This window comes from Argiope bruennichi, chromosome 2 (genome assembly GCF_947563725.1).
Source record: "Argiope bruennichi chromosome 2, qqArgBrue1.1, whole genome shotgun sequence".
Lineage (NCBI taxonomy): Eukaryota > Metazoa > Arthropoda > Arachnida > Araneae > Araneidae > Argiope > Argiope bruennichi.
Window position 1 is genome coordinate 46,996,105 of NC_079152.1, and position 7,207 is coordinate 47,003,311.

Consider the following 7,207-nt stretch of genomic DNA (forward strand, 5'->3'; position numbering starts at 1 on the left):
CATGAATTTTTTATTTTTCATGTTTAGATTATACTTCGTCAAATTTCACTTTTAGCATTCTACTGAAACACACAATAACTGAAAGATGTAAAAGAAAATGAGAAGGAAATCTTTACGCTTAAAGTTTATGAACTTTAATTTTTTCCCCTTCAAAATGTTCCTTAATAATCGTATAAAGAATTCTTTGAGAATTCCCAGTAATGATTACATTTGCTTTCAACCTTTTCAAAAATTATTGCATATTGTTTTCAATAATGTAAGTTTATATAAATTATTGGTTGATGTATTCTGAGAAGACTTCAACAGAACAGAATCAGTTAGATATAAAAATTTGAATAAAACCATTTCTATGAGCATAAAATGCATAAATTTATCCTTGTATTTGCTTATCAGATCCATACAAAAAAAGTTGTTTCTTCACCAAATTTGTTTATCTAAGTTGAATTTTGAAGAAAAAAGTATTACACCAGTAAGGTATGTATGGTTTTAATAAGTCATAATATTTTCTTAATTAATATACAATTTATTAACTTTCTGAAAGCGCCAGATATTTCGCTATAATTATTAAAAAGTATTTGTAATTTCATTTAGAAATTAACAAAATTTGTTTCCACTTCAAAACCTTATTTCTTCTGTCTTTAAGGCTGAAACTGTTTTTATCAGCTCATCCTTAAATGAGGTGTAAAGGAGGTGTGTAGTTATTAAGCAAAAATATAAGAAAAACAATAAAACTAATAGTAGCAACTTAATGGCATTTTTACTAGTACTGAAACTAGTAAAAAATGCGAAACATGCCCTTTATTTAAATCTACGAAAGAATTCTCAGAGTTTTATTAATGAAATGTATTATGCTGAAAGATCTACTGATAATGCTGGAGTTGCTAGTAAGCAATAAAAAGTATTTTTTTAACTAGTTAGATCTGTTATTTTTCTCTTTTTATATCGAATAAAACTACAATAATAAGATAACAAATTAAATAAAATGTTTCTGTGTCAGAAATAAAATAATTACCTAATTACGATAAGTATAAGCGATGGCGATATAGATAAACAATATTCTTTTTCATGCCTGGTTCATCCAAATCTGTTAATTTAGCTCAAAGAATAGTTATCTATTGATATTGTATGTGGTAACTATTGACGTAATTCCTTTTATATAGCAATTTTGGCTAAGCTATATAACGAGGCAATAACTAAGGATTAAACTGAAATCTTGTTGTGATATGAACATAACATACAGCGCAGCAGTTGTAGTATACCATATGATAATGCAATGTTATTTTATTCTTAAGTAATTTTCTTTTTTCATGAAAACACCTAATATATTTTTTAAAACCATGATGGATGTTGTATGGATAACCCTCCAGTATTTTCCAATACTTTAAGAAAAGCGTATTTAAAAAGATATTAAAAAAACCGCAATGATTAGAAACTGAACCTTTTGTTCTATTTTTTTTTCTACTTTAAATTAGAATAGCTATATAATTATAAGCAATTTGGCATCGTTATTTTTTTTTCAAAGCTAAGAACTAGAAATATTTTAAAATTTATAATTATAAGTGTTATTTAAACGTGCGAATCGAACGCGTTATAATCGAAGTCAAATAAAATTTTGCTTGATTTAATTTAGTTGTTTTAAAAATTGGTTAAAATCAAGGTGATGGTTGTTTCGAATGGATATTGCAATTTTGTACTGAATTCAGGTAAACACGAACGATGTAATTTAAAATCCAAAATTACTTTAGTGAGTTTTGAAAGACTGCATGCAAAAATGCCTCTGGTATTATCCAATGCACCCTGAGAAACATTTCATCATCTACCTCTCTACTTTCTTTCACTCAAACAACTAGTATCCATGAACTGAAGCATTTAAAGCTATATGATTAACTTATCTGACTGAAAAAGCGATGGAAATTTGGTTATTTATTAAAAATATCTGTATTTTAAACTAAAAACTTTATATGTACTGTAGAATCATGTAAAATTATCAAGTAAAAATAACTTTAAGCGATGAACTAATGATTCTATATTAAAGTCACAAATACAAAAACATTTATCTTACTCTAGTTAATACAACTTTTTAACGCAACTTATGACATAGTTATACATACATACATACATATATATATATATATATATATATATATATATATATATATATATATATATATATATATATATATATATATATATATATATATATATATATATATATATATATATATATATATATATATATATATATATATATATATATATATATATGTATATATATATATATATATATATATATAACTATGTCATAAGTTGCGTTAAAAAGTTGTATTAACTAGAGTAAGATAATTTTTTTTTTGTATTTGTGACTTTAATATAGAATCATTAGTATATATATATATATATATATATATATATACCAATCTAAAGTAAGAAAAAGTTTGAAAACGAAACTAAAATGAAAACGAAACAAAACAGTTTCGAAATCGCAACTAAAATTTATTACCTATTTAAACTAAAACCAAAAAGGAACTTCATAGTATTTAGAGAGCGCAATTGCAGCTACTTCTAAAACACAGATGAATTGATACAAAAGTATTAGAATCAAGTTAATAGGAAAAAAAAATTAAACCAAAAAAATTATTAAAAAATATTAAAAAAAGAATCCGGCCTGAAGACTTTTTCAAGGGTCACCCTCAGGCAGGGATTCAAATAAAGGGATTTTTTCTGTGAGGACATACAGACATTGTCTAATAATGATTCCTCGTGACCCGAAAATCCCCTGAAATTATGCTCAAGAGATATACCATTTTAACAGAAAGGAAATACAAAATAACAAATTAGAAAAAATAACCACAACAAAGTAAAAATACAATAACAAAAATAACAATAAAAACAAAAACAGCATTAAAATTAAAATTAAAAACGAAAAGGCCAGGCCATACCATCCAACAGTCAAGGAAACTTTAAACAATCGATTGTGATTTCCTGTTTTTAAAAAAGTTAACGGTAAATTATGTAAACAGAGGTAGGCACCCAGCGCCATCTATTGAGTGATCCAATATGCAAGTAAAGTTCTATTTTTATTTAAGCCAAAGGATTAATCCCAAACCATACCTTGTTTAATTAAAAAAATTGACATTACAGTAATTTCTAGGAAAATCATTTTTAATTAAATTTTTAAGGAGGATATTTGATGCTTCAATATAAGAATTTTTATTATTGCAAACCCTTTTGATTCTGTTAACTTGTGAGAAAATTAGATTTTTGAAAATTTTAGAGTTTAGATTGGAATGGTAGTTACATAGTTTTGTTATTTTAAAGTTGAAATCATCCCTTTTATCATATATACCAACTATTGTTTTATCATTAGCAGTTTCGATTTTTAAATCCAGAAAGGTAGCCTCAAGTTGATTTTTATTTGTATCTTTTAGAATTAAATCTTTTGGATAGCAATTAGTAATAATATTAGTATTGTCGAAGTTAATCAAAAGTAGGTCATCAATATATCTCCACCCGTTTATTAAATTATATATAATTATTTTTTTCTCATAGTAATGCAGGATTCTTTTTTTAATATTTTTTAATAATTTTTTGGTTTAATTTTTATTTGATTTTTGTTTTTCCTATTAACTTGATTCTAATACTTTTATATATATATATATATATATATAAATTTTCTTTTCTTTTGAAAATGTCTATCTGATATAATTACAATTCTTTATCTGGTGAAATAAAAACTAGATTTGATTTTCATGTATTGAAGCAAGTAGTAAAAAGCGTTTTGAGATTGCTAGAATGTATCATATATAAATTTGTATTAAATACTTATCACAGAATACAGAATTGCAGAAATATTTAAACCATGCTTGAGTCAATTATCTATTTTCATTTAATTTAACTGTAAACTTAACTTTATTATTCAGTTAATAAAAATAATTTAATCGAATATTTAATTACGCTATTACAAAAATTATTCATTTCTTTCTTTACATCATTTAATATTTAAGAACTAATTTAATATAAATATATAATTTTTAGAAGATGAAGATTCTATAAAATTAATATGTAATCTATCTATCTATCTATCTATCTATCTATCTATCTATCTATATATATATATATATATATATATATATATATATATATATATATATATATATATATATATCATTTTAACATATATAAATAAATATATATGCATTTAATAAACAATATGCAAATTTGTGGGAAATTCCTTTGCATTCACATAAAAGTACATTTACAAGAACAAAAAAAAAATAATAATAAAATGAAACTTTCTTTCTGGTTTCTTCATTAAGATATATTTTTACCTTTAATAAATGACACTTATAACAGCTTTTCTCTCTTATATGTGTCAATTTTCTTTATGATGGATCAAAAATATTAATTTTACTTTTGAACTAAAGCCTAGAAAACTAGTATACTTACTAAGCAACTGTTACGTTTCCTCTAAGTTCGATAGAGTTTATTTTCTTATGCAAATGAACACATTTCAACTGACTGCTGCTAAATGAACCCTCTCTAAATAAACTGTCAAATGTAAGTATTCAGGGCTCAGAAAGTTTGAAAATCTCCATTTGTTCCAACACTTATCCCTCTTTTTCTCTGGAATCTCTGTAAATCTCCATGCAGAAAATAAAGCTGAACCATCGTTCGGAATTTGAAATGGGAGGTTAAAGAGTCCCTTCAACTTCGAAAATATTTCTCACTTTCAAATCAGGAAAAGACATCTTAAGTGAATTTTATTCAAAAGAGTTCAGCGGTAAATTCAGTTCTAATCCTAGACTCTTATTCTTAATGCAAGTAAGATGGGAATTTGTACATTATCTTATCTCCTGACTTTGGAGAAAGTCAGGAGTATTCGTAAAACAATCAATTCTGAATTCGCTTGTTAAGGCGTCATGGCATTTCCATTACATTTGTTCCTCCTAGGAAAAGAGGATTTTGCTTACTTCCCAACTCTCACCTGATGGTATGTCACAAGTGTTTTGCTTGAAGTAGCTGCATAAGACAGACGGCATTTGAATTCTGGCTGATCGCGTTAATTTGAGTTTTCCCCTGAAAGTTTATACTTGAATAGAGACTGATGAATATGGATGTGTATTAAAGGCTATTTCGCCAATTTATTTTAAAGATTTATTTTGTATTTCATGAAGTGGTTGATAAAAATGTAATGAATAAATTTTTTTTCAAAAATGATGCTTTTAAGTTATTATTATTTATTATTTAGTATGGTTCTAACTAAAGTAAAAGAAAATGTTTCTAGTATAAACTGTTGAAAACAGTTTTAAAAATGTTTTTTTTAATATTCAACAAACTAAACAAAGAAAATTCTGTTTAGCCTTAAAATATATTTGAAATAATTACTTAGTTAATAGATTTTAATAATTAATAAAATAATATTAATATATTGCCTAAAAATAAGTTTCTAAAGTAGAAAGATATTAACTATAAAAAATATTACATCATATCAAGGTAAGATATGTCTTAATAACATATTTTTAATTCCATTTGAATACCTAATTATCGTAAAAATAAAGTTCTTAGAATTTGTTTTAACAATTAATAAAGATTGTTTAATATTTATTAATTAAACAATCTTATTCATTAATAAATATTAACTATATGTTGATATAATACCATTATTTTAAGAATACATGTTGCAGTTTAGAAATGCCGATGATTTACTATTGAAGAAAAATATTCAACATAGACTTTAAGTGCAAGAAGAGACATGAGTTATACTTTTATTTCCTAAATAATTTTTCAGCAAATTTTTAATTGCATTTTTGTATCATTCTATAATTCTTGGTGCTAAAGCCTCGCTGTAGTTTCTGGAATATCAATTTTTCTTCGTTTTTTCATAGCAAAATATATTAATACAAAACTGAGTCATTTAACATCTCGATGCAGAGAAAAGCTTTGATTACGTGGGTAAAACCATTTGTGCACAGAAAATAAGATACTGACAATTTTTCTATACATGCCTTGCACACAGATTGTTAAAAAATGTATTTTTTAAAATTTATTATTATTTTTTTCCTTTGGATTATGAATAATACCTGGTACTCAGGCGCTTTAAATTTGCTAGGCAACTTTACTTAACAAAAGCCCTCTTGATATATATATATATATATATATATATTTTAAATCTCAAATGCTTTATTCCCTCATTTAAAATATGTTTATTATTTGAGAAATTTCATTTAATAATCATTCTTGATAAAATTTTCATACTCTCATATTGCTATGACTTTATCTCTGTGTTTGGCGCATAATAGTCAACATCTTTTGTGCCTAAAAACCAAACCAAATGAAATTTGTTTTTTCCTTAAAGTAGCATTTAATATTTAATTATGTTATATAAATATGACTTTGCCACATTTTAGAGCTGGGACTTTTAAAAGGTTTAAGAAAAAGTGAATGTGAGGATAAAATCTTGAATTAAAATAATAAATCAGCTTACTGAGGCATTTGCACTTCCGAGATACATTATACTGAAATTCACCAAAACAACAAAATTTAGTTCGCACTTTCGAAATTTGTTCAATGTTATTCTTTTACAATAATAAAAAAAATGCAAAAAAAAAATTGCACCCTTTTAAAGTATTTTTCTATTTTCTAATAATTACTTATTGTTTTTGTTGTATAACTAAAACAATTCTAGATGATATCATTAATCATTTTTTAATGTTTTGGAATATGACAGTTTCACAATAATTCTGAAGTATAAAAAAATCAAATGTCTTGCAAAATAAAAAGATCAGAAATTGAATTCTTACCTTCCTATATATTATAAATTATTTTAAATAAAAAAGAGACAAAAATTTTCGATAACAGCAAAGATTCAAGTTCAGGCATCTTCAGTATGATTTATGATTCTAATTTTGAAATTGCATAAAAAAGAAAGATCCTATTATTGCTCACATTCACGCAGCATTCCTCTGATAAGAACTCCATATGTAATATTTTCAACACTATTAAATCACAAAAGTTGTTAAGTGAAATTCTAATTAAAGTTATTATGAAAATTCTAATAATTGTTTTCTCTTGAATACCGGTTTGATTTCTATTGCGTGCTGAAATATTGTTAAATAATAGGCTACCCTAAAACTTTGCTACATTAATGATATTAAGAATTAATATTACTGGTAAAGATTTAATTATTATATAAATGTTTGTAAGTGTT